We start from the raw sequence: 26929 nt of genomic DNA on the forward strand, positions 1-26929 counted from the left end.
GAGGTAAGACCCTAGGGTGAAATTACTCCGAACCATCACTTTAACTGCTCCTCAGATCTCTACAGGGTAAATCCAGACAGCTAGCTAGACTATCTGTCCAATCTGAGTTTTCTGTTGCATGACTAAACTACTTTTGAACGTGCAAATGTTCCACCATAGCAAGTTCCTTCCCTAGGCTATTTTGCAATGGCACTGTGGCTCTCTTGGGCACTTATTGCCACCCAAGACGACTGTGATTGGTTTAAAGAAATGCCAATAAACCAGAGCACCTGTTTCTCCCATCCCAGAATGCTGTGTGGACAGACCCTCCTCCACAGCGCTATGGAGGAAGGTCTGGGAAAGCGAGACTACAGTAAATGAAAGTCGGGGGATCATCAAAGTTGTGCTTGGTTATTTTAAAGGTAAGGTCTTTTTTTTATCAAAGCAGATGTGGACTGAATATAAAGTACACAGATAGAGAATGATTAAGAAGGAGACCCACAATTTAAAGGCTGGATGAGAGAACAGAAATTAAAAGTAAAAAAACATCACAATGGTCTCTCCAACTATTTCTAAAAAGAAGCAAAGGGACACAGAACGGGCTCATGAAAACTGGAACAAGAGCAAAAAGGAGAGTGAGAGTGACGGAGTGAGGAAAGACTTGGAGAAAATGAGAAGGTTTTCCTTTTGTTTGTGGTAGAAGAAGCTCACCTAGCTTGTGACATTTCCATGTGGCTTGGGTGCGCAATTACTCTATTGCTGACATATCTGGCACACAGCTTGAGGGAAGTGTCACACTGCAGCGTGAGTTGGTGTACGTTTGCATTAGTTGTAATATGAGTATAAGTGAGTAATATGAATCCAGATAGAATGAAGTGCCAATTAAGAAGCTCGTAATGGACAATGATGCACAAAGGGTGGGCCAGTTAAACAATTCTGCCTATATATTATATTGGGGCGACTGTGCCACAGGTGGTAGAGCGGTCCTCTACCAATTGGAAGGTTGTGATTTGATCCCTCAGGTATCTATTAAACATATTTACCTGGTGCCTTTTGAGAGAAACAACAACCGGGTGAAACGACTACGTGCTGACTATGTTCAGGTACACACTATATAGGCCTACTGTGGTATTGCAACTGTTTGATGTAGCCTTTTGCATTTAACAATATTTACAGTACTGATGGAGCTTGATGCTGCTGTAAACCTTCACAAGTTTCTCTTTGTTGATGAAGCGGGCTTCAACCTGGTGTGTCGGGGTGAAGAGGTCACCTATATTATTGTGTGGGACAATGTTAGGTTCCACCATGCAGAGGTGATTCAGGAATGGTTTTGGGCTCATCCCCATTTCCTGATCCTATATCTGCCCCCATACTCTCCTTTCCTCAACATATTGAGGAATTGTTTTCATCATTTAAACCTTACAGTTCTGTTGCAATAAAAGATTGTTTCTTGCATCGATGATTGGGGAAGATGTCTTCATTGATCACACTTCTGATTATGGGATAGGAATTATGGAAATAGTTTGTTGTTGGATTTGATGGGTAATGTACAGTTCCATTTTTGCCTACTGTAATGTGAAAACAGTGAGCAAACAGATCATCTTTAGCACTTCAAAGGGTAACTTTCAAACATGTATCTTACATTGTTTGGTCTTGGACTAAGTGATTGTTACAATAACTTAACTGAAAGAATTGTACTAGGATATGTTTAGGTGACTTAACAAATAGTACTCGTATTTCACCAGAAACTTAGTGGTTGAAACATTGGTCTTGTAATGAAAGTGAAAGCCAAATGAAAGGAGAATCAGTTTCTTTGAATGCAAGATTTAATGATTTACAAGTATGATCAGTTGGGAGTCTTGTACTTAGAGACACACTGCACCATACTATTGATAATAGTAGTGTGTGATAATAGGTGTTCATTTAAGGGATAATACAAGTAGCAGCCTAGCCTGGCTCCACCCTCCTACGTACTTCCACTCAATTTTAATTTTCCTTCAGTACTCCGTCTGGGTTTGCGGTATATTCGTGGGTTTTCTCCGGCCAATCTTTACCGGACCAATCAGTGAACAGAGGGAGTGGCTGAGAACAATGACGTTGAGGTTGTGCGCTAGTTAGGGGTCCAAGCCCGAGTCTGGAAGAACCGGCAGTAGCGAAGCTACGCTGTTCGCACAGCAGGGCTGTGGAACCCTATTGCTTTTCTAAGGTTTCTTATTATTATTCTTCCGCCGATAAAACAGATGCTACAGCCTAAACCGTACATGGTGGGGGGGTGCCGTTTTCAGGACTGGTCCAGATCCCTACAGGGACCTCTGACAAAAAAATTCAGCCACTTACACAACTAGGTGGCGCTATAGCAGAAAAAACGCGTTTGGCCTTATAACTCCCACACCGTACACCCGACATTCATAAACCATACATCTATGCGTTCACTGGATCCAGCTGAATCACGTGATATAGGCCACTCCCATTTCCGCCTTGTCATGACCCTCTAAGGCTCCCCAACCAATTTGACAAAAATTAGCCACTAGGGGGCGCTACAAGTACAAAAGTTTATATCTCATGAACGGCTCATCTGATATTTACGAAATTTTCAGTGTACCATCTCGGCCCACTCCTGAGGCCACGCCTACAGTGGGGTACTGATTCGTCAAAGTGTGCGTGGCCTATGGGACCCAGGTTTGGATTCACCACTTACACTGTATGTGAGCAACTTAAAATTTACAGTGTAGATGTACAATGGTTCATGGACCTTACCTACCAAACATTACACATATGGACAACCAGGTGGCGCTATAATCACGTAAAACGTGTTTTTGCCTATAAATCACACAGTCCTAACTAATTTTTGTAGCTAGCCACAAAACACGAACGTTAGCATATCTCGGCCAAATTAATAGGTATCAGAGCAAAACTTGGTATTGTTGTTCGACATCCCACTCCGAGCCTCCCTACCAAATTTGGTGAAAATCTGCTGTTAGGGGGCCCTATAATGAACGTAGAGCCCTTTTGGCAAATAAGTCAATGCATTTAAATGGGAATAATTTGCAATGGAATTATCTCTGCTGCAGTAAACGCTATCATCACAAAACTTGAGATTATTGTTCGACATGCCACTCTGCAGCTCTCCACCAGATTTGGTGATGATCGCTATAATTGAGGTAGAAGTGTTTTGGCCTTTTACGCAATGAAGATAGCATTTCACTACAGACTTTGGAGCTCGCACTTGGTCAAATTTCCTGACTTTTGCCTCGCCGCAGTCATGCTTTGGTTTCTCCTTTCGCATGCTCTGCTTTTGTGGGCTCTTAGCGTCGTCAGGGGCGACCCGCGCCAGGGGGGACTGGCGCTGGGGAGGCTTGGACCCCGTTCATAACTGCTTGCAGTTCTAGTTTGAGTTGTAGTTCTAATGGCAGCGGAGAAAAATGCGAGCAAAGCCATTCGGTTCGTTGTGGCAAAGCTGCCAAATATCCAGAAGTTAAAGCCCGATCAAGAACAATCTTTGCTGAGTTTTGTTGGTGGCCATGATGTTGTGGCCCTCCTCCCCACGGGGTTCCAGAAAAGTTTGATTTTCCAGCTTGCTCCGTTAGTGGTGAAGGAGTTGGCTAAGGCTAACGTCACGACCAAACATTAGCGCTAGATCCAGAGTGGCTCTGGGCAGATCCAATAGTTTTAAACTTCAACAGAGTACCCGCCTTCAAGGAAGTTAACACTTGTCAATGGAGAGTGGCCAGACTCTCTGTTTAAACGAAAAGTACTGAGTCTGATAGAGTCTAATAGGACCAGGCTAGTTGCAGCTATGATGGATCTTGTCTTCTATCTATCAATCTATTATAAAAATGTACTTTCTCAAAAACAAGTGGACAACTTGGATAAGTTATTCAATTTCCTTTTTCCAATGCAAAGACACATTTCTGAATTTTTTATTTTCTGATTTTATCACTTATTTGTGTACACCTCAAAGTTAATTTACGGTTGGTCTGGCCTTGTTCCAGTCCCTGACATACTGACAACATTATTGCTGATTCACTGTTGCACAAATTCATTTTAGCTGTCACAAATTGTGAACTCCACTCCCTTCACTCCTTTACTCCCTCTCTCTCTCTCTCCGCCATGAGCTTGTTTTCCAAGCTGCAGTTGACTGCTAGTCTGCACAAATACACCCATCTCTGTCACCCAGCTTCTTTTCCTTTAATTTATATCCCTGCTTCCCTCACTCACAGTTCTCCTCTTTTAGGCCACAGTTCAACACAAACTCTGATCACTCTTTTACACTAGTTCCTTCAGGCAGGTAAGAACAATGCTATTTGTCATTTACTAGTGTAAAACTTTATGCTGAAGCAAAAAATGAGACAGGTCAGAAGAGGACATAGCTAATATCATAAGCTATTTTTTTTTTCATGTCAGCAGAGCAAACAGTATAAGCAATGTGTACACTAGAACTTAACTCATGACCTCCAGCTAAGTGTCCCATGGCTGTTGAACTTGAAACTAGTTTAAGGACGTAATCTCATTCAAAAGCACATTTTATTCAACAAACCACAATTGAATACACTAATATTCCAATTGCAACACGGTCTCACGGCAGTTTGTGTAATGGTCACGTTATTTTTAACCTATTGATACATGTTCACAGGGACGTTTTTGTAGTTTGTTTCGTGGTGGCCAGCACAAAATGGTCTATAGGCTACGGAGATTAACAGGGAAAGCAAACGCCACACCCTAGGGAAGGACGCCTCACGCGCCAGGACACGGCCGTGGGGAAAGGACGCCTCACACGCCGTGAGACGGCCGCAAAACAACGGGGAAAGGACGCCTCACACGCCGTGAGACGGCCGCAAAACAATGGGGAAAGGACGCCTCACACGCCGGGAGATGGCCGCAGGGAACACGCAACAATAACGGGACGGTTAACAGGAAAACAAAACGCCACACGCGGGACAACCCGTAGACATGCTGTGACCATGACATATGCTTCCCATTTAAATACATTAGTTTACATTTTCGTCCTGGCCACCATGAAACAAACGACAAAAATGTCCCCGTGAACACGTATCAATAGGTTAAAATAACTTGACCATTTCACGTACTGCCATGAGACTGGGTTGAATATTCAGTGACAGACTTATAGTCTTTTGTGCCACACCATCACAAGATGGGAACGTAAGCTGTTAACAGGCATTGTGCTAGTGGTCCAATTCAAGGCCCCCCAAAAGCTACTCATTTGGGTACACTAAACACACAAATTTAACACAAAGAGTAAGGAAATTTGTGTTTGGTAGATTATTTCTCTGTGGTATCAATGCTTTTTGGCAATAAATCTAATACCGTTGGAAAGCCTGTTTAGTTCCCTTTCAAATGCATTTGTGGGATGAGCAGCAGCACAGAGTATGTGAAGAATTTGCCAAATCTTCTCTGCCAATGTCAAACAGCTTATTCTGCTATTGACTCATTTGGTGTTTGGTGGATTGGATGATTGAAGTTTGAAGAAACAAGACATATTGGCAATTCATTCATTTCACAAACAGAATAAGCTGTTTGGCATTGGCAGAGAAGATTTGGCAAATTTTATTTTATTTTTAGTATAAGATTTATTGCCAAAAGCATTGTTACCACAGAGAAATAATCTACCAAACACAAATTTCCTTACTTTTTGTACTAAGTTTATAATCCCAAGTATGCTCCAACCAAATTACTTGTTTTTTAAATATATATATTTAGGGGTGTGAGGAGGATGCCTCTGAAATGCACCTGTGTTACTATTTTGAAGCAGTTTTTTTCTCCACTCTGCCAAAATATGTTATTTAGACAGCATTTTTGGCAAAAGAGATTTTACAAAATGGAATTTTACAGTCTCCACATGCAGCAGCTCTTGTGGATCTGTAAGATTCCAACCTGTTCACAAATTTACAAAGTGGCTCAGGTGCAACTCCAGCTAAACATTTAAAAAACAACTGTATGTATCTAAGATTAACAAAATTAACAAAGTTTAAGATTTTATATTTATTTAAAATGTAACAGTGATGGAATCGAATGGGCTTGTTATCTAAAATGTTTAGGGCACGGTTATAAAACCCCTCAATAGGCTTTAGGGTAGTTTGGCTAACATGGTAAATCAGCATTATGTACATTTCAAATTTCCAATACTAATTCCATCAGTGACTGAGTTTCTTTTTTTTAACAGAAATGTTGACCTGGCTCTGCTTTGCTGTTCTTTTGATCAGTGTTAAGCTCCTTTCAATGAAACTCAACATTTGCTGCAGATGTTTAAAGGTCCCATGACATGGTGCTCTGTGGATGCTTTCGATATAGACCTTAGTGGTCCCCTAATACTGTATCAGAAGTCTCTTTCCCGAAATTCAGCCTTGGTGCAGAATTACAGCCACTAGAGCCAGTCCCACAATGAGCTTTCCTTAGGATGTGCCATTTGTGTGTCTTTAGCTGTTGAGGAGGAGAGAGGGGGAATCAAGGTGGAGGGTGGGGGTGTGGCCTTGACCAACTGCCACTTTGCTCGTTTGAAAGCCATGATGTCTCTCTCTCATGGGTGGGCCAAATTCTCTTGGCGGGTAAAGCAGAAAAAGGGGAGGTAACCTTGGTCCTTATGACCTCATAAGGAGCAAGATTCCAGATCGGCTCATCTGAGCTTTCATTTTCTCAAAGGCAGAACAGGATACCCAGGGCTTGGTTTACATCTATCGCCATTTCTAGCCACTGGGTGACCATAGGCAGGCTGGGGGAATGCATAGTAATGTTAAAAAACCTCCTAAAGTGACATTTTCATGCCATGGGACCTTTAAAGTGAAAAAAAAAATTCTTTTGACTGAACTTTTTTTCAGGCCAAGTTATAAGCTGTTCACATCTACCTATACAGATATCACCCCTTTTGCAATCGCGCCCTATTGGTTTTTAATGTACAACAAGATGCAAACAGCAAAGGAAAGGGAGTATTGCGTGTGTTCTCTTTTCCTGATGAACAAAACAATATTTCAGTACCATCTAACAACTAACCATTGCTGTTCTTTTCTGCAGCAATCATATTGTTACACAATTACTTCAGGTCAAAGTGTTTAAAGGGAGTTTCTTTTTTTATTGTTAATATGCAATTCAACACCAAGTCAAATCTATAAAATCAAGTTTGCAAGACTTCACTGTTTTTATTCAAGGGCTACTAATAGTGAAACATATATAACTTCAGTGAAAGCTTTTTTTATTATTTAAATTCAAACAAAAAAATGTTTGTACAATAACAACAAATAAACACTGGTTTATCTAGCTCAGACACGTCTGTGCCTTCCGTTAGCAACAACGCATCCATGATGGCTAGTGGCCTTGCCAAATAGTGGTTACCATTAGACGCACACAAATCATGACGCTAATATGCAAGGAAACGGTGGTTTTGTGCTATAAATTAGTAATATTTGAAAGCAAAGTTATAAGTTGACTATTTTAATCTCATTATTTTATGTGAACATACAGTCATAACCTACTGTCATTAAAAGTGAAACCAAAATAGGCTATAAGGCTGACTGTGCGTCATAGCACAAACACATTTGACCCTCTTACACAATGGTTCGCGATAATGACAAATAGTCTATTGCATGAATTTGTATTATTATTATTATTATTATTATTATTATTATTTTATGTTAACATGTTTAGTCAAAACCTTCCGTTGCAATTTGTGAAAGATTGTTGAGATGTCTTAACAGACGGGATAATAAATTGCATTCGGTACGGTTTATACAGGGTACCCCCAGGATTCTTCAAGTTAAATGTAAGTCTTTTTAAGAACTTTATAATACCACCTAGGATGAAATTTAATGCCAACTTCACAGCCATACAATCAGTGTGGATTTTAGGCCTGAGAAAAGAATGATTTACCAGGTAATGACATTTTATTATAATACTCAACAATCATATTTAGTTCACAATAGCTTTGTAAGGCGTGTTTGTAATCTAATAACATAAAATAATAAAGTATTTGTTGCATGACTCGCTCTTATGCTATTAAACTTAAAAAACAAAATAGGATGATAAAAAATAAAATGTTTGCATTATGGAGGTGTCACAATTAGTTCCACCTTGGCTAGATAAGATAAAATATAATGTAATATGATATGCCAATGTAAATGCCAATTGCTTCAGTGATTGTTTCATCCCGTCCTGCTATGTGTCTAAAGGCTGCTTAATAGCAGCGGGAATAAAGAGTTGGACTCAGGTTTTTTTTCTCACCCTGGTGATCGGCACGTCTGGGTGACACCGTCAAATGTGCGTTAGCATGTTAGCTGCGTTTCAAACATACCCTACCAAAGGTGGAGCACTGCCGACACCGTCTTATTCACAACCCTCTCTCCGTTGCTAGCTGATCAGGCGGGTCTTCCAGCTCCCCCGTTTCATTAGCGCTACACTGACTCGCACACCGAGCCGCTTGTTGTGCTAACCTCAGCCATATTGCTCTCAGCCTCGTCCGCCAGGTGGTCCACATCTCTGGCCAGACCTTCAGACACTTGCCCATGCTTGGATGTTTAGGGCCAGAGCTTTCTCACCATGTCCACGGATTTAAGATAAAAAACCATTTTACGCCATTATTGTCATAGCCTAGCTACATCCATGTGTCGTGCACCCCGCGTCCGCGCACACTCCACGTCAAGAGCGTAATGAAAAACACTGACATAAATAGTGCCTGTACTGTCGTATTACATCCCAGTCACACGGAGTAAATTGTAAAGTAACACACACACACACACAAACGCTCGGTGTTTTTTGCCCCCAACTGCTCCTTCCTAACCATAACCAGTGCCTCCCAACGGTGCCTTCCAGGCAGCGCTGCCTGGAAGGCACCGTTGGGGGCAAAAAACACAGACAAACCACACAAACACACACACAAACGCTCAATGGTGTTTTTTGCCCCCAACTGCTCCTTCCTAACCATAACCAGTGCCTCCCAACGGTGCCTTCCAGGCAGCGCTGCCTGGAAGGCACTGTTGGGGGAAAAAACACAGACAAACCACACAAACACACACACACACACACAGCATTTATTTAGGACGTTACGGTAATTATTTAATTAATTAAAAGGACAAGACATAATTTAAGACCTTTGTAAACGAAATGTGTAACTTTGTGAACGTTATTCAAGACTTTTCATTTCTAAAATCAAATTGACGGCAATCTGTCGTAGCGACATAGCAGAGCTTGCAAACTGTGGCTTTTTTGTCGACAATAAATACTTCCACACTTTCACACACTTCAGTGAAAGAGGAAGGGGCTCAAGTTCTGTCAATGGTTCTCCAGCATCTGCAGTTGCCATGCTTCTGGCTGGCTGTTAGAGGAGGTTGACTGACTGTTTTTTCCGCTTGACAAGCCGACCGGACGTGGGGGCTTGGCAGTATCAACGATTCAATTTTTGTATTCAATATTCAAGTTTGTGACTTAATTTTGATCGATTTCAATTTAAAATCGACCTTAGTGGTTACTAATGCATGCAAATGAATAATAATATAATATATATGAATATTTTCTCGCTAGTTGCTTTTAAGAAATAACACTGCTAAGACGGTCTGAAAAAGTCACTAAATGTAGCAAGAAATTGGCCAAGTTGACAACACTGGCAGTTGGTGTCTTAATTGGTAACGGAGAACAATATCTCTGTCGATTACATGCACACTAATATTCCGCTATTATTAAGAACATGACAATATTCCAAATGTGATACAGGTCATGTAAACAACGTATTGGGTTTGGATATTCTGAATAAGGCCTTTTTCCAAATTTGGCATTTTCCGATTAAGACATGTTGGATATGCAGGTATTATCCGGTTTTTAGAGGCATTCTTTGGACATGTATACAGCGCATTCGGAGTATGCATCTCAATCAGGGTTTTTACCACAGTTTACGGCCTCTTGTGGCTTATGGTCAGCTCTGTGCGTTGCTATGGTTGCTGTACACAAACCAACTAGCCAACAGTTTGCAAGGGTAGAGATGCATGCCCAAAAGAAAAGGAGAAACACAGCTACGTTTTAAACATTATGAAAGACTTTGCAACGTTGACCTTTTCAAGAAGCTTTCAAGAAGAGGGAGGATGTGCTCGCACAGTCGAACAAGTTCACCACCGGTGGAAAACTTTTTTAAAAAGTCCTATTTTGCACAGCTGCATGTAAACAGTAATATTTGTACAATATTCTCGTTCATTAGCCATTTAAACAGCTCAGTCGAAATATTGTCTTTTTCAGAATAAGGGCAAAAAACTGAATATTATGTGCTATAATACGATGTTACCACATCGTGGTTTATATGATGTTACCATTGGTGTCCTGATAGAATTAGTGCTATAAATTCACATTAAAATGGGAGCGGATCAGAAAACATCGAAAGGTCTTCCTTAAACATGATCAACTATAACAACACAGAAAATTATTATTATCTCTAATACGTTTTTTTTTCTTCTCATTTTGGGGGGCATTTTTAAGTCTTTATCATAGACAGTAGAGAGATGACAGGAAACGAGCGAGGACGAGATATGCAACAAAGGTCTCCAGCCAGACTAGCACCGTGGATGTTGCAGTTCATGGTTGTCTCAACTGTACATTCTATGAGTCTGTTTTAATAAAGGTCCCAGCCATTCTGAATAGCTAAACTTTGAAGACAATATTATTTTAATGTTTTTATATTTTCATAAAACAGTGTCCAATTTTAACTTAATTGCTTGCTGCCTAATTGGATTGTGGTTCCACCCCCTTGAGGTCTAACTCAAACCAATTAGATAATTTCTGCGTCGTGACGAGCTCTGCCTCTAAGACATACTTGCTTTAGTAAACTCCAATATGCCTCCTGCTGCATATGCTTCTGTGTGTAAGATCTTTTGTGGTCCTATCTCTGTCTCTCTCTGTCTCTCTCTGTCTCTCTCTCTCTCTCTCCATATCCTTCTCTATATTTATTCTCTATATTCTCCATGCGCTTTGTATATTTAATACAGGCGAATGGGCAGCTTGGTGGAAAACACAAACAGGGAGGGGTAAGGGAGAGCAAGATGGAGTGGATAGAGAAGAAGAGGAAAAAAGAAGAAGAAGAGAGAGAGAGAAAGAGAGAGAGAGAGAGAGAGAGCCCCCAAAGTGGCTCTTAAACTGCTTCAAATCGGTCATTAGTGTAATCAGGGGGAAAAGCATTGCAGAAGTCTGCTCCATTAGGGGGAATGGTGAATCCATGTCTCTCTCTCCTTTTCTCCCTCTTTCTGTCACTTCATCTTTCATCATTTCTTCTTTTCTCCTTCTCATGTGTTTTTCCAAGACCAAGTCCATCTTTTTAGTGCTGCTCGAGCAGAAAAAAATACCTACACTTATCTTGTTGTTGTAAATCTCCCTACCTCCTAAAAACCGTCGGTGTAATAGCGTTATTAGCAGTTGCCACATATACCTTGCAAACATTTGAGCCTAAGTCGTAAAACTCTGTAGGAAGGAAAGTTGAGGACCACAATGGAAATTCCTGGACTTTGTGTTTTTATCCTCGATTGTATTAGATGTCTTTTCATGTTTATGGCATTTTTTGATACATTAAATAAATCAAATCAAAAATCAAATGAAAGTTGTGATGCTCTCTGAGTAGTAATGACTTTACTGTAAAATGTATTCTAGTCTGACATAGTGACTACTTGCAAGGCTAGTTGTTGAACTATGTAGCTAGTGAGCAAACCGCTAACACACTACCCACCCAGAAACCTTCCACTTGTAAGTCAGAGTAGTCTTCGAAACTAGCTAGCTACCTTGCTCAGCTAGCAAGCTAGTTTGCTTGGTTCTAACGAGACAAAACTTTAACATAGTTTACTTAAGAGACATGTTTGTGCCACTGACACTCTCATAACTAGGGCTGTCCCAAACGATTATTTTTTAAACGATTAATCTAGCGTTTATTTTTTCGATTAATCTAACGATTCATTTTTTGATTAATCTAACGATTCATTTTTCAATTAGCGATTATTTTCCCATTGCTCAATTATTAACAATTTACACAACTAATTTCAATAAGGTTCAAATCTATTTTTATTAAAATTGTTTAACACTGCACTGTTCAAGTAAAATTAATTTGTAAACAACCTGAAGGCAGATGTAGACATTCCAACCACTAAATAAAGTCACTTTCAGGAGGAATACAAAAATAAAAACTTACTTAGTAAACAGAGCAAGTGCAGAGTAGCCTGTATTTGCTTTTTTAACAGTAGGTAAAATAATGAATAAGCTCTTGTTTAACATGCAAGCTCTTCTCACTTTAATTTAACTTAAATTATTTATATCTAAAGGCTGGTTAAGCACTGTAGGGAGGAGAAGTTGGACAGTTTTTTTTGTCTTGTTCCAGTGATTGGCACATCTGGGTGATGGCGTCAGATATGCGTTAGCATGTTAGATGTATTTCCACTCACATACCCAACAACTGCTGAACAACGCCGACACGCAGTCCTTGTCTTATCTACCACTGTCTCACCTGAAGGCTACTGCTGGAACTGACCCGAAGACCGAAGTTTTCGCGGCGGGGACGGCATGATACGAGGGGCCATGACAAGGGAGGCTCCAGGCTGCAGCCATACAGTCTCGAAGTTTTCCCAAACTTCTTAAAGAGGCCAGCGGGTCCTCTAACTCTTCTGGGTCGCCACCACTCGCCATACTCGTCCTTTAGTGCTGCTATCTCTGACTCACTCACTGGACCGTCGACCTGACAAAAAACTGCATGTAAGCGGTGGAGCTCGGCTAGCTTCAGAGCTAAGGCTAGGCTACAGATTAGGTGTCCCTAGAACCTGCGTATCTAACAGTAGTTCCGCATTACATTAATTAAGTTGCACGCAAGTTTTATTTATTTATTTTATTTAGTGACGTGTCGACGCAAATTATTTGTGTCGACGCATTTACGTAATCGATGACGTCAACCACGTCGACGAATCATCACAACCCTATACTCATAACTGTTTAGAATCCATGACTCTCGTGGAGCAGTTTATACTCCGGCAGAACTGAGGGTTAAATAAAATGTATTGTTTAGCACAGCTAATAGACCATAGCTTCCCCTGTTTTGTATCTTTGTTCCCTCAAAGGTCAGCACTCTCAAGAGTTTTTGATATACAAACTTGGCACGTCACAAATAATTAACAAAAGTTGAACACAAAAGATTCACACTGATTTTCTGCTAGCTGCGACTCACAAAAGAAAAAAAAAAAAATGAAAAAGTCCAAAAAGAAAGGAGGAATGGTCTCTACAATACAGCACATTTAAACTAGATAGAAACTAGAAGCACTTCAACAAGGTCACATTAATTATTAAGGCTTCCCTTTACAGGCCACAAATACCATTCAGTCATATATATGTAATGCCAAAGACATAATAAATAAAGGTTTTAAGTAAGGTTTTAGGTTAGCAAGTTTCCCCAAATCGCATATAATTGGATGCATTTATGTACAAAATCTGCCCTTAGTTCAAGATAAGTCATAAAATTGTTTTAATGTTAGAAAAAAGAGGAATTTTGTTAGAAAAATAGGACATACATTTGGTATAGCAATAGCTATTAAAATAATGGAACAATTGAGACTTGGGAACAGCAGCATTTATGCAACATAGTGCCAAGGTCTTCATTCATACGGCTGGAGACATTTCTTATCTATCCCCCATATACGACTTCTTATTATCACATTACCAGAATTATGTACTTGTAATTATGTACTACCACTCCATACCCCGAATAACGTCTGAAAAGCTCTGAAAATGTGTAAAGTTCTCATACTATGCTAATTTTCAGGTTCATAATTGTATTTAGAGGTTGTATCAGAATAGGTTTATGTGGTTTAATTTTCAAAAAACACCATATTTTTGTTGTAGTATTTAGCAAGAACAACGAAAAAGCTACAATGTAAGTTAATAGGGAAATTTTCCAGCTGGTATTTACCTTCACAAAAGTGTCACAAAAGTATGGAAAGGATTTCTAAGGAGGTCGACCTTTTTGTTGAAGAGTAAGATCCTTTTTTTAAAACATAAAAACATCCGTGAAATTGCGTTCGCTGAACCTACCAGACATGTACAGAAATGTAAATAAACAGTAATTTTAGCACCTTCATTCAAAGTCGACAGAAACAAAATACAACTATGAAAAGCCATTTTGGGTCGTCTTTCCACTTTTCCAGCCATCACAACTCTAGTTTTGGTTTAAATAAACACATAGTTTACAGATTTACATGTGAAAATATGTTGGCTCTATACACACTAAAGGTTTGCTATTTTAAATGGAGTCTAGTGGGCTTAACACAGGCGACTTCAGAGCTCTTTCTGGTAAAACAGAAAGGTCTCAAAGAGGTTTTAAAGGTCTATCTCTGAAGGGAGCCTTTCCATAATGTTGTCAGACACTTTGAATATTAATCTGAGCCTGTCAGTGGCAAAACGAGCACTTTTGTGAAGGTAAATATAAGCTGGACAATTGCCCTATTAACTTACATTGTAGCTTGTTTCGCCACTGTCGACTGCAGCGATCTTGCTTAATACTGGACCAATGTCAAAGATTGTTGTTCCCATCAGTCAGTTAGACACAAAAACATAGGAAAATAGGGTCCTGGTTGAAAAAATCAGTAGTTACCCTTTAATAATTAGGGCAGTGGTGGCCTAAAGGTTAGAGACGTGAGTTTGTGACCGGGAGGTCTTCGGTTCAATCCCCAGACCGACAGGATAAAATCTGGGTGGGGAAAGTGAAAGAACAGCGCTTGTACCTCCCTCATTACCACCACTGAGGTGCCCTTGAGCAAGGCCCTTAACCCCAACCGCTCCAGTGGAGCTGCTCAGTGGCCAGCAGATCAGACTGTGGTTGTACTGGGCAGCTTCCAGGTATGAATGTGGAACTGTGTGAATGTGATCAGGGTGTTCCTGCAAAAGAGAGGCTTTCTCTCAGTGAACCTTCCCTGAATAAATAAAGGTTAAAAAAATAAATAAATAAGGGATTCACCTGGACGTGCAGAGTCTTCGATTGCTGCAGAGTAAGTTTCAGACACAGTGTCAGAGCTTCACCTTAACAACACATTTTCCAGTGTGGTAATTATATATATATATATTAAAAAAAAAATGTGTCACTGTGATATTGAACCTTCCGAGTTTCTGTTTCCTCACAGAAAAAACGTTGAGAAGACCTCTGACAAGTGGTAACAGCGCTTATTTCACACCACTGAAAGAGTGTTTGTGACGAAGAAATAAAGTAAATTAAGAATAAAATCAATCAACTGTTTTTCACTCCATGTTGCAGGCCTGTCAAAGCTACAGATGAGGTGGTATACTGCATATGCGGTTGATAAGCTGGTGGAGTTCACAGCTCTTATTGAGGGAGAGGACAAAGAAGCTGCCTGTGGTCCAGGTTGTGAGCCAGACACTGGCTAAGCAGGACTCAGTCCACCAGCAGTGTTGGGCAAGTTACTTCCAAAATGTAATACATTATAGATTACTAGTTACTGTCATTTGAGAGTAATTAGTTATATTATATTACTGTCTCTGAATTGTAATGCTTTACACATTACTTTTGAGTTACTTTCACAAAAATAACAGCGGAAGTTTGACTTGGCAGGTAGCTTGTGAATTTCACCACCGGATCAATAAAGTCTCCTCTTTATCCACTTTAATACATCATAGATTATTCGTAATATTTTGTATAATTAATATGAATATGCAAATTAACTAAAGCTATAAAAGTAGAGAAGTAAAATGTACAATAGGCAAGTAGGAAAAAATGAAAATACTCAATTAAAAGTACCTTAGCTGTATTGAAGTACGGCATAGTTACTTTCCACGACTGATAAAATGCAATGATATTTCAATTCAATTCAATTTTATTTATAGTATCAAATCATAACATAAGTTATCTCGAGACACTTTACAGATAGAGTAGGTCTAGACCACACTCTATAATTTACAAAGCCCCAACAATTCCAACAATTCCAGTAATTCCCTCAAGAGCAAGACAGTGGCGAGGAAAAACTCCCTCTTGGGAAGAAACCTCGGACAGCCGGTTGGGGGTGTGATGAACAGTGGCGATAGTAGTCACATTAATAATGGAACAGTGACTGGATGTAGTGGGAAGCTGCAGGGTTCAGCAGGACGCAGCATGACATTGCAGGGCACCGCTGAGCTCAGCAGGGAGTGCAGCAGGACCACGGCGACAGCTGCAACCAGGATCTTGGTGCCAACGTTCTCCAAGGAAATACGCTGGGGGAAAAAACAGAAGGACTCCGGGGAGTAAACTCCCCAGAAGCTAGGATTAGTAACAAGCATTTCTGGGACGGGCTGCACACAAATAGTAATAGTAATAGTAACAGTAATAGTAATAGTAATAGTAATAGTAATAGTAACAGTAACAGTAATAGAAAGGGAGAGGAGAGAGCAGCTCAGTGTGTCAAAGGAAGGAAGTCCCCCGGCAGTCTAGAACTATAACAGCGTAACTATAACAGGTAACTAAGAGAGACAGGTCATAAGGAGAGGTAGCTTTTTCGGGCTTAGAACTCTCCCCCTGCCAGATCGGGCTTGGCTGGCCTGCCTCCCTCTACTTTGTTATGTATTATTAATCTAACAATTATGAAGAGAAGCAGTTGGGCCAGTTAGGTGAACACTGCAACTCCTCACTCCCTAACTATAAGCTTTATCAAATAGGAGAGTTTTAAGTTCATTCTTGAATGAGGTGACAGTTTCTGCCCCCCGAACCCAGATCGGGAGCTGGTTCCATAGGAGAGGAGCCTGATAACTGAAGGCTCTAGCTCCCATTCTACTTTTAGAGACTCTAGGTACCACCAGTAACTCTGCATTCTGGGAGCGCAGTGCTCTAGTGGAACAATAGGGTATTAGGAGCTCTTCTAGATATGATGGTGCTAGACCATTTAGAGCTTTGTAGGTCAAGAGAAGGACTTTAAACTCAATCCTGGATTCAACAGGAAGCCAATGCAGAGAAGCTAATACAGGAGAAATATGATCTCTTTTCTTAGTTCTTGTGAGAACACGTGCTGCAGCATTCTGTATCAGCTGGAGAGTCTTAAGAGACTTATTTGAGCAACCTGACAGTAGGGAATTACAATAGTCCAGCCTGGAAGTAACAAATGCATGGACTAGTTTTTCAGCGTCGTTTTGAGACAGGATATTCCTAATTTTGGCAATGTTACAAAGATGAAAAGAAGCTGTTCTTGAGGTTTGTTTTAGATTGGCATTAAAGGATATATCCTGATCAAAGATAACTCCTAAATTTCTAACAGTGGTGCTGGAGGCCAGGGCAATACCATCCAGAGTAGCTATATCTTTAGATAATGAAGTTCGGAGGTGTTTAGGGCCCAGCACAATAACTTCAGTTTTGTTAGGGTTTAACATCAGAAAATTATAGGTCATCCAGGATTTTATATCCTTAATGCACGCTTTGAAATTTAGCTAGCTGACTGGTTTCGTCCTGGTTTGATTGACAAGTATAATTGGGTGTCATCCGCATAACAGTGAAAGTTAATTGAGTGTTTTCTAATAATATTGCCTAGAGGAAGCATATATAAGGAGAATAGAATTGGTCCAAGCACTGAGCCTTGAGGAACCCCATGGCTAACTTTAGTGTACTTGGAGGATTTATCATTAACATTCACAAATTGAGATCGATCAGAGAAATAGGACCTAAACCACCTCAGAGCAATTCCTTTAATGCCAACCAAGTGTTCCAATCTCTGTAACAAGATTGAATGGTCAATAGTGTCAAATGCAGCACTAAGATCTAGTAAAACAAGAATGGAGACAAGACCTTTGTCTGCAGCAGTTAAAAGGTCGTTAGTAATTTTCACCAGTGCCGTCTCTGTGCTATGATTCTTTCTAAATCCTGATTGAAAGTCATCAAATAAACTATTGCTATGTAGAAAATCACATAACTGATTAGCAACCACCTTCTCAAGGATCTTGGATAGAAAGGGAAGGTTAGATATAGGTCTATAGTTTGCTAAGACCTCAGGATCCAGGGTGGGTTTTTTCAGAAGAGGTTTTATCACAGCTACTTTAAATGACTGTGGTACATAACCTGTTAATAGAGACATATTGATCATATCTAGTAATGAGGTGTTAACCACAGGTAATGCTTCTTTGAGTAGTCTCGTTGGGATGGGGTCTAAGAGACAGGTAGATGGCTTAGCTGAGGATATCTTTAACATTAATTGTTGAAGGTCTATAGGATAAAAGCAGTCTAAGTATATGTCGAGACTAGTCGTTATTTCTAGCGACTCTGCGTTTAAAGGTGAACCGTTAGAAGTTGAGTGTAAAAGGTGATGAATTTTATCTCTAATTGTTGTAATTTTATCATTAAAGAAGCTCATGAAGTCATCACTACTCAGAGCTAGAGGAATAGATGGCTCAGTAGAGCTGTGGCTATCTGTCAGCCTGGCGACAGTGCTGAAAAGAAACCTTGGGTTGTTCTTGTTTTCTTCTATTAGTGATGAGTAATAGTCTGATCTGGCCTTTATTAGGGCCTTCCTATAGGTTTTGAGACTTTCTTGCCAATCCAAACGAGATTCTTCCACTTTTGTGGAACGCCACTTACATTCGAAGTTTCGCGAGATTTGTTTTAATTTGCGAGTTTGGGAGTTATACCAAGGTGCTAGTTTCCTTTGCTTCATCATCTTCTTTTTCAGGGGAGCAACGGAGTCTAAGGTCGTCCGTAGGCATGTCGTAGCACTGTCTACAAATGCATCAATTTGAGAGGGACTGAGGTTAACATACAGGTCCTCTGTTATGTTAAGGCTCTGACTGAAACCGATTGAATCCAGTAATGAGTTGAAAGCAGTACTAAGGCTGTCATTGTCAACGTCCACATGGATATTAAAATCACCTACAAGAAGTACTTGATCTGATTTAAGGACTAAACATGATAAAAACTCTGAGAATTCAGATAAAAATTCAGAATACGGACCTGGAGCCCTGTAAATAACAACGAATATAATTGGCTGTAATGTTTTCCATTTTGGATGTTGAAGATTAAGAACAAGACTTTCAAATGAGTTATAATGTAATTTAGGTTTAGGAGTAATTAACAGGCTTGCATCAAAGATGGCTTCAAATACCAAAGATGGGTATATTACCTACATATTTAGGTGTAGCAAGCCTAAACATTAATTCACGATATGTTTATATCTGTCAGCAGCTCGGACACACTACTGTCCGCGCTGACGTACCCCCACCTGTTGGGACACAGATGTTGTCCGTACCGTTTCTGGTTCTGGCTCTGACCGGAACAGTGACGGAACGCTTCAACGCAGCGTAATAATTCCTGAAAATAATATCCATCTGCCAAATGTATCTGTCTCTGTAGTCATCTCAACCATCGAATACAGCAACAGGAAATAATACTCAAGGCTTTTTTTTTCTGTGAAGAAATGTTTCGCGGTGTTGGTGAATTCTTAAAAAAACTAAACACCACTAAATGTTGCGTTAAAATGTGTTGTAACTTGCGTTACTGAGATTTTAATGGGTATATTACCTACATTTAATTAGTAATGCGTTATATTACTGCGTTACAGCAAAAATGTATACATTACTGTAATTGCGTTACTTTTGTAACATGTTACCCCCAACACTGTCCACCAGTATTACCACATTTTCTAAGTTCTTATTCAAAACCACAACAATCACAAGAAAACGGCTGGGGATTAAACCTCAATACTGTTTAAAGAGCCCCTATTATGCTTTTTGGGATTTTTCCCATCTTTTAATGTTATATAGTTTTTTGTGCATGTAATAGATGTATAAAAAGAAAAAACACATGCCCACATTCCTGTTTGAAATTCCAGGCTGAATGCCAGCCCATAGGTGTGCTGCCCATAGGTGCTGCCTGAGCAAGCACATCCTGTCCAATGATGCCTTTGAATTTGGTTGACCAATCACAACAGAGTGGGCCAACTGATCAATCAGAGCAGACTGGTCTTTTCAGGAAGGGGGGCCAAGCGCTCAGACAGACTGTTTCAAGTAGAGGAGCTGCAGCAATGGGCAGTATGAGAAACATACCGTAATTCCTCAAATAAAAACTGGGGCTTTTATTTACCTGAACTGCAGAATGTACTAGGCTTTTATTTGAAGCAGGCTTTTGTTAGAGGAACGCCTTTATTTCTAAGTATAATTGTTTTAAATAAACTGGTTTAAATGAAAAGCCGTAGAGTTCCAGTGGACAGAGATCATTCATTTTTTAAGAAACATTTGCAAAAATATCACCATATACAACAATTGCCAGAAAGGCGACAAAGCAATTTGGGTTAGAATTAATCAAACACCGTGTCACTTTGAACCCTGTAAATGTACCGGGTATTTATTTCACATACAGGTACTACGGTATTGCTGGTAGATTACAATAAGAGCATACAGTAGTTTAGTAAAACACATTGCTGGTTTGCAGCATGCCAGTATCTGATTAACGTATACGGTAACTATTTGTTTCTAGCTCCAGGCTAGCTTTTCTCCTCCCACCTCCAGCTAGCCGTGCTCTGCTCTTGTCGGCTAATCTTGTCAGCTCATCCTTCTTTTTCTTCCAGTATCAGATTCTCCTGGGGTCAATATTGAAATCTCTCACAGCTTTTTCTCCCGAGTTTTTCTCTGCATATTTTAAAACTATTTTCGTTTTGTTGTTGAAAAGTCCGTCACTAGCACCAGAGCCCGTCATTCCCTGTTAGCACTAAATGAGACCAGTGTTACATCCAATGTAGCTACTGCCATCTATTGGCACCTGTACGTTACTACAAACTACACTTGGCTGAGTTACACATACTGACTACATACTTTTACATTGACTAAAGTACCAGTAGGACAATAATACTTTACATGACTACCATAATCCAGAAAAACAAAATGTGTGAAAAAAAGCATGAATATATTGTTGAATCTGTTAAATTAAATTGGTAGAAATGTACATTACGATGAACTTGAATTTTATTTTTACTTAATATTATATGAAAGGCATTTAGGAGATTATCCACACTAATTTTTCCCCAGCCTTAATTTAAGGCCGGCCTTTATTTGTCCGTGTTGACCACGCTCCTGGCCACTATCAAAGGCCCGGCTTTTAATTGACTATCGGTTTTTATTTGAGGAATTACGGTAATATGTTTGTTTGAACATCACAGCATGTAAATCTATTCTAGTATACCCTAATAGTACAAATATGACGCTAAAAAGGAGCATAATAGGGGCTCTTTAAATTTTGTGGCCGTAAAGCTGGCACTGAATGTCTGATCAGATTTGTGATGTTTGTTTACTTATTCTTTATTGGACTGGTCAAGGCTTATTGGGAATTTAGCTTATTCACCATAACCGCCAGAGTTAGATAAGTCCATACATACCCTTCTCATCTCCGTGCGTGCTGTAACGCTGCCTGACGCACCCACCAGTAGCTTAGCCTAGCACAGAACATGCAGGTGAATGGTTCCAGTAATCCTACTGCTCCGAAAACGTAAACCGTAAACAAACCGGGAACTATATTCTCAGACAGGCTTGCTGCGAGCAAATCACTCCGCCCAAGTACTATATTCTTCCGCCTGAGAATATAGTTCCCGGTTTGTATGCGGTTAGAAGACGGCTGTGTCTCATGTTACGTTGTTTTTTTGTACAAGCTGTGACTCCACAAATCACAACATGTAAATAGGAACATGTTGGCGTTATTTTGTCACTTATTCGGCGCAGTAGGATTACTGGAACCATTCACCTGCCTGTTCTGTGCTGGCCTGATGCTGCTGGAACCTTCAGACAGCCTTACAACACGCACGGAGATGAGAAGGGTATGTATCGACTTGTCTAACTCTGGGGGTTACAGTGAATAAGCTAAATTCCCAATAAGTCGGCGTGTTCCTTCCAAATGGAATGGGGAGATATTTTAGCACTATTTTTGCTTGACAATGCCTGAAACAATCAATTATCAAAATGGTTGCTGATAATTTATTTGTCGATCGACTTATGAATCACTGTAATCAACTAATAATTTCAGCTCTAATACGGAGTAACGTGCATCAAGATAAACAGTTGGTGGCGCTAATCCTTAGGTTGGGTGCCATTAAACCACTGCAAAAGGAGAGGGTGCAAAATTTCGTCTGTTTCCAATTTTCCAATTGAAAATGTGCATAAACAGAGATGGAAACACACTTACTGTATCAGCTCTGTTCAAACATCAATGACTTAAAAATGGGCCACACACAGACTTCACAGCTTCATGCCTGTCACGTTTATTGACCCTGTTGTGTTTGTGCGTCTCTCTCTTTCTGTAGTAATAAATGATGTGGTCATCAGCTTTCAGAGCCTCTCAGTTCGGTAGGACTGGCTTGGGTGAGTAAATCTGCATAAAAACACCCAGACAAGAAACAACATTTTTGATTTTTGTTTATTTTGGCACAAAATACAATTTTTTTAAAAAGCACAAACTCCAGAATAAACTGCAACAAATTATGTGCGAGAATCAGAAGTCAACACGCATTGAGCTTTTCATTTATTATTTTATAAAAAAGAGAATAGATCAATTAGATTTTTTGTTGCAGCTTTTGATTTTTATGGGATTTTGGTCTTTTTAGAAGAAGACATCTGTTGCCCTGTCACATCACTAAACAAAAGAAGTCAATAATCAGACTAAAATCTTAAGGAGTTTTCCGATTTTGACAGGTTGTGTTTGTGCATCAGGTCTCCAATCCAACCCAGATCTGCTATGTGAAGTCCAGCCTCCAGAGTTTCATCACATTGGCAGACTTCACCAGAGACATCAGCTGCCAGGAGGCATTGTGGAGTTCACTGCCTGATCACTGACCACTGATCAGGTACTGCAGCACACACACACACACACACACACACACACACACACACACACACACACACACATGCAGACGCATGTACACAAACACACGCACATTCAGTCATGCACACAAATGCACACACACACACACACACACAATCCCTCTGTTTTTTTCTGTGTGTTCAGGATGCTCATGAGTTCCTGGCGACTGTAATGGATCAGATCAGGGAGGCACCCAGGGGGCATCAACCAGATGCCCAAACCACCTAAACTGGCTCATTTCGACGCAAAGGAGCAGTGGCTCTGCTGCATACCTGCCAACATTTGGTTTTCAAAATCCGGGAGATTTGTGCGGGGGCATGGCGACGCGACCGGGGGGGGGGGGTACTGTTAAGTGTACTGTAAGTCTGTGCTACCAACATTGCCATCTTGAGTTCAGCTTGCTCACGTTTTCTGTCTGTTCTTTCATGATGAAGGATGAAATCGCCCATGTGCCCTTATGTGTTCTTCTGCCTGATGATGCCACTGTGTTTTAATGTGCTGGGTAATGTCATTTTCCCCGCCGTGCGCTACATTAAAATCAATGCGACACACCTTACAAAAAGCGTGGAGGTTGTCGATATGACTCGGTAAGAGGCATGTAAATTGTTGCGCCCAACATGTTGAAATTTACAGCAATATTTCGATTTCTTTGCAGGAACACCACCTTCACCTGCCATCTTCATCGGCTCGCTTTCGGGTCCGCGAAGCTTGCACAGAGATCAACTGCGCAACTGGGTTATAGGTTGCAAGGTTGAGGTGACAAACTGGTTGAAAATTGTATATGGTGTGTGGATTGTATGAATAGGATGCGTGTCATACAAGATCTGGCAACTGGTCAACATTAAACAAACATATTGGTCTGATAATTTATAAAGTAGTTTCTCAGGAGAAATAACCAACCGGGAGGGGCCTGGGAGATAGGGTTAAAAACCGAGAGAAACCCGGGAAAAACGGGAGTGTTGGCAGCTATGCTCTACTCCGAGTTCCTCACGGATGACTGAGCTTCTCAGCCTATCTCTAAGGGAGATGCCAGCCACTCTCCTGGGTATACATTTTGGTCGCTTGTACCCTGAATCCTTCGGTCATGATCCAGCCTTCATGACCAGGTGAGGGTAGGGAAAAAAATAGATCGAGTAGATCGAGGTAGATCGAGAGCTTTGCCTTCTGGCTCAGCTCTCTTTTCGTCACAACGGTGTGATAAATTGAATGTGATACCGCTGCGCTGATTTCACTCACTCGCGAACAAAACCCCAAGATATTTTAACTCCTTCACTTGGGGTAAGGACTCATTCCCCACCTGGAGTAGGCACTCCATCGGTTTCCTGCTGAGAACCATGGCCTCAGATTTAGAGGAGGATCAGGAGGAGGATCAGAATCTCTGACATACTTCAGTCTAATATGGCAGTGGATTGGACTGAAACATAATAGTATCATTATGATTGAAGATGAGTTGGTTTGTATTAACTAAGCTTGCTCTCTAGGAAAGACTGACTTTAAATAAAATATATAAACATGTATTTTTATAAAATAAAAACTAAATTAAGGGACCGTTCGGTATTTATGGAATGGAACACCGGAGGAAAATAGGGGAGGGTCATGTCTTTATTGGGAGGGCCATCCAATTTTTTTAAAGGGGTGATAGAATGATTATATAGGGTATTTTACACTGTTCCTTAAGGTCTCCTAATAGGGTATGTAACATTGGTTGGGCTGAAAATTGCCGGAATGCTATTTTATTAGGCCCTTAACTACCCTGTGAATATGGCTCTATTTGGAACAAGAGCTTTTCTTCCAAATATGGTATGCTCATTAATATTCCGAATGAGCTACGTGCTGATTGGTTTGAGCAAACTACATAGAAACACATGGGAGACTCTCATATTTCAGACACTGCAAAGTTATACATTGTTTATCGGGCTATTCCATTACAAAATTCACTTCTGAAACTTTTTTATGCGAGAATTCAACTATGTAAAGCTCAAATATGGGACGCTTTACGAAAATGGATAGCTAACTGCAACTTTTGTCCGACTGTGTGTCGGAGTTCAGCGCCGGTGCTGCCTGTGTTGCTGCCTCGCCGCCCGGCCTGCCTTCCTTCACAGACCCCGGCCTGCTATGAGGTACTTGGAGCTGGCAGCCCACTGCACTCCATACCTGCGCAAAGTCACCGTCTCTTGGGCTAATGACAACCAAATGCCCCTGCCCTGACAGAGCTCCAGGGCTTGCAACTCCCCTCTTCCTGCTAGCTAAATGCCCGGTGTATGTGAGTGAGAGCGCGGTCAGCGAGCTTGTTACGCCAGCAATCTCTTACCACAGCTTTCAGTTAATCTTTTAATGTGTGTAATTATAATGTGTTGAGTTATTTAAACAAACGATTGGGGAAATAATCGCCGCTTGTCCGTGAGTCCCATTGATAGAGCCTGCGGCTGGATCTAGATTTGTAGCTACAAATCACGGATAGTTAGCTTCATTTTCAGCGTCATTCCGAGTATATTTACAGTTTGAATTTCGTCACGCCACGTTTACAACATCTACCTACATGTCTTATAAAGTTAACAACGGTGTCAGATTTCAAATTAATGAATATTTGTGAAGAGTAGGGCTTCCGTTAGCTGCAACTGTCCCTTCAATCCTAGCTACCTGTGTAGCTACAAATCACGGATAGTTAGCTTCATTTTCGGCGTCATTCCGAGTATATTTACAGTTTGAATTTCGTCACGCCACGTATAGAACATCTAACTATGTCTTATAAAGTTAACAACAGTGTCAGATTTCAAATTAATGAATATTTGTGAAGAGTAGGGCTTACGTTAGCTGCAACTGTCCCTTCAAACCTAGCTACCTGTGTAGCTACAAATCACGGATAGTTAGCTTTATTTTTGGTCGTAATTCGAGTATATTTACAGTTAGAATTTCGTCACGCCACGTATACAACATATAGCTAAATGTCTTATAAAGTTAACAACGGTGTCCGATTTCAAATTAATGAATATTTGTGAAGAGTAGGGCTTCCATTAGCTGCAACTGTCCCTTCAAACCTAGCTACCTGTGTAGCTACAAATCACGGATAGTTAGCTTTATTTTTGGTCGTAATTCGAGTATATTTACAGTTTGAATTTCGTCACGCCACGTATACAACATATAGCTAAATGTCTTATAAAGTTAACAACGGTGTCCGATTTCAAATTAATGAATATTTGTGAAGAGTAGGGCTTCCGTTAGCTGCAACTGTCCCTTCAATCCTAGCTACCTGTGTAGCTAGCTACAAATCACAGATAGTTAGCTTCATTTTTGGTCGTAATTCGAGTATATTTACAGTTTGAATTTTGTCACGCCACGTATACGACATCTAGCTAAATATCTCATAAAGCTAACAACGGTGTCTGATTTCAAGTTAATGAATATTTGTGAATTTCAGAGGAATTCTAAGAGGAGGCTAGCTAGCTCTCATTGATAGAGCTACATCCAGCAGCAGGCTCTATCAATGAGACTCGTGGACAAGCGGCGTTTATTTCCCCAATCGTTTGTTTAAATAACTCAACACATTATAATTACACACATTAAAAGATTAACTGAAACCTGTGGTAAGAGATTACTGGCGTAACAAGCTCGCTGACCGCGCTCTCACTCACATACACCGGGCATTTAGCTAGCAGGAAGAGGAGACTTGCAGGCCCTGGAGCTCTGTCAGGGCAGGGGCATTTGGTTGTCATTAGCCCAAGAGATGGTGACTTTGCGCGGGTATGGAGTGCTGTGGGCTGCCAGTCGTGACGCAGCTCCAAGTACCTCACAGCAGGCCGGGGTCTGTGAAGGAAGGCAGGCCGGGCGGCGATGCAGCTACACAGGCAGCACCGGCGCTGAACTCCGACACACAGTCGGACAAAATTTGCAATTAGCCATCCGTTTTCGTAAAGCGGCCCATATTTGAGCTTTACATAGTTGATTTCTCGCATGAAAAGGTTTCAGAAGTGAATTTTGTAATGGAGTAGCAGAGATCTGCGTGACCTAGCTAGATTCAGAAGACTACCTGATCTCAGGTCAGTTGTGTAGCTTATGTAAATGTTGGGGCGTGACCGTTCTCTTAATACATCCATTGGCTGACAAAGGTTCCGGTTTTTAGGAGGTTGACGTCAA

Source organism: Perca fluviatilis, chromosome 10 (genome assembly GCF_010015445.1).
Source record: "Perca fluviatilis chromosome 10, GENO_Pfluv_1.0, whole genome shotgun sequence".
NCBI classification, from domain to species: domain Eukaryota; kingdom Metazoa; phylum Chordata; class Actinopteri; order Perciformes; family Percidae; genus Perca; species Perca fluviatilis.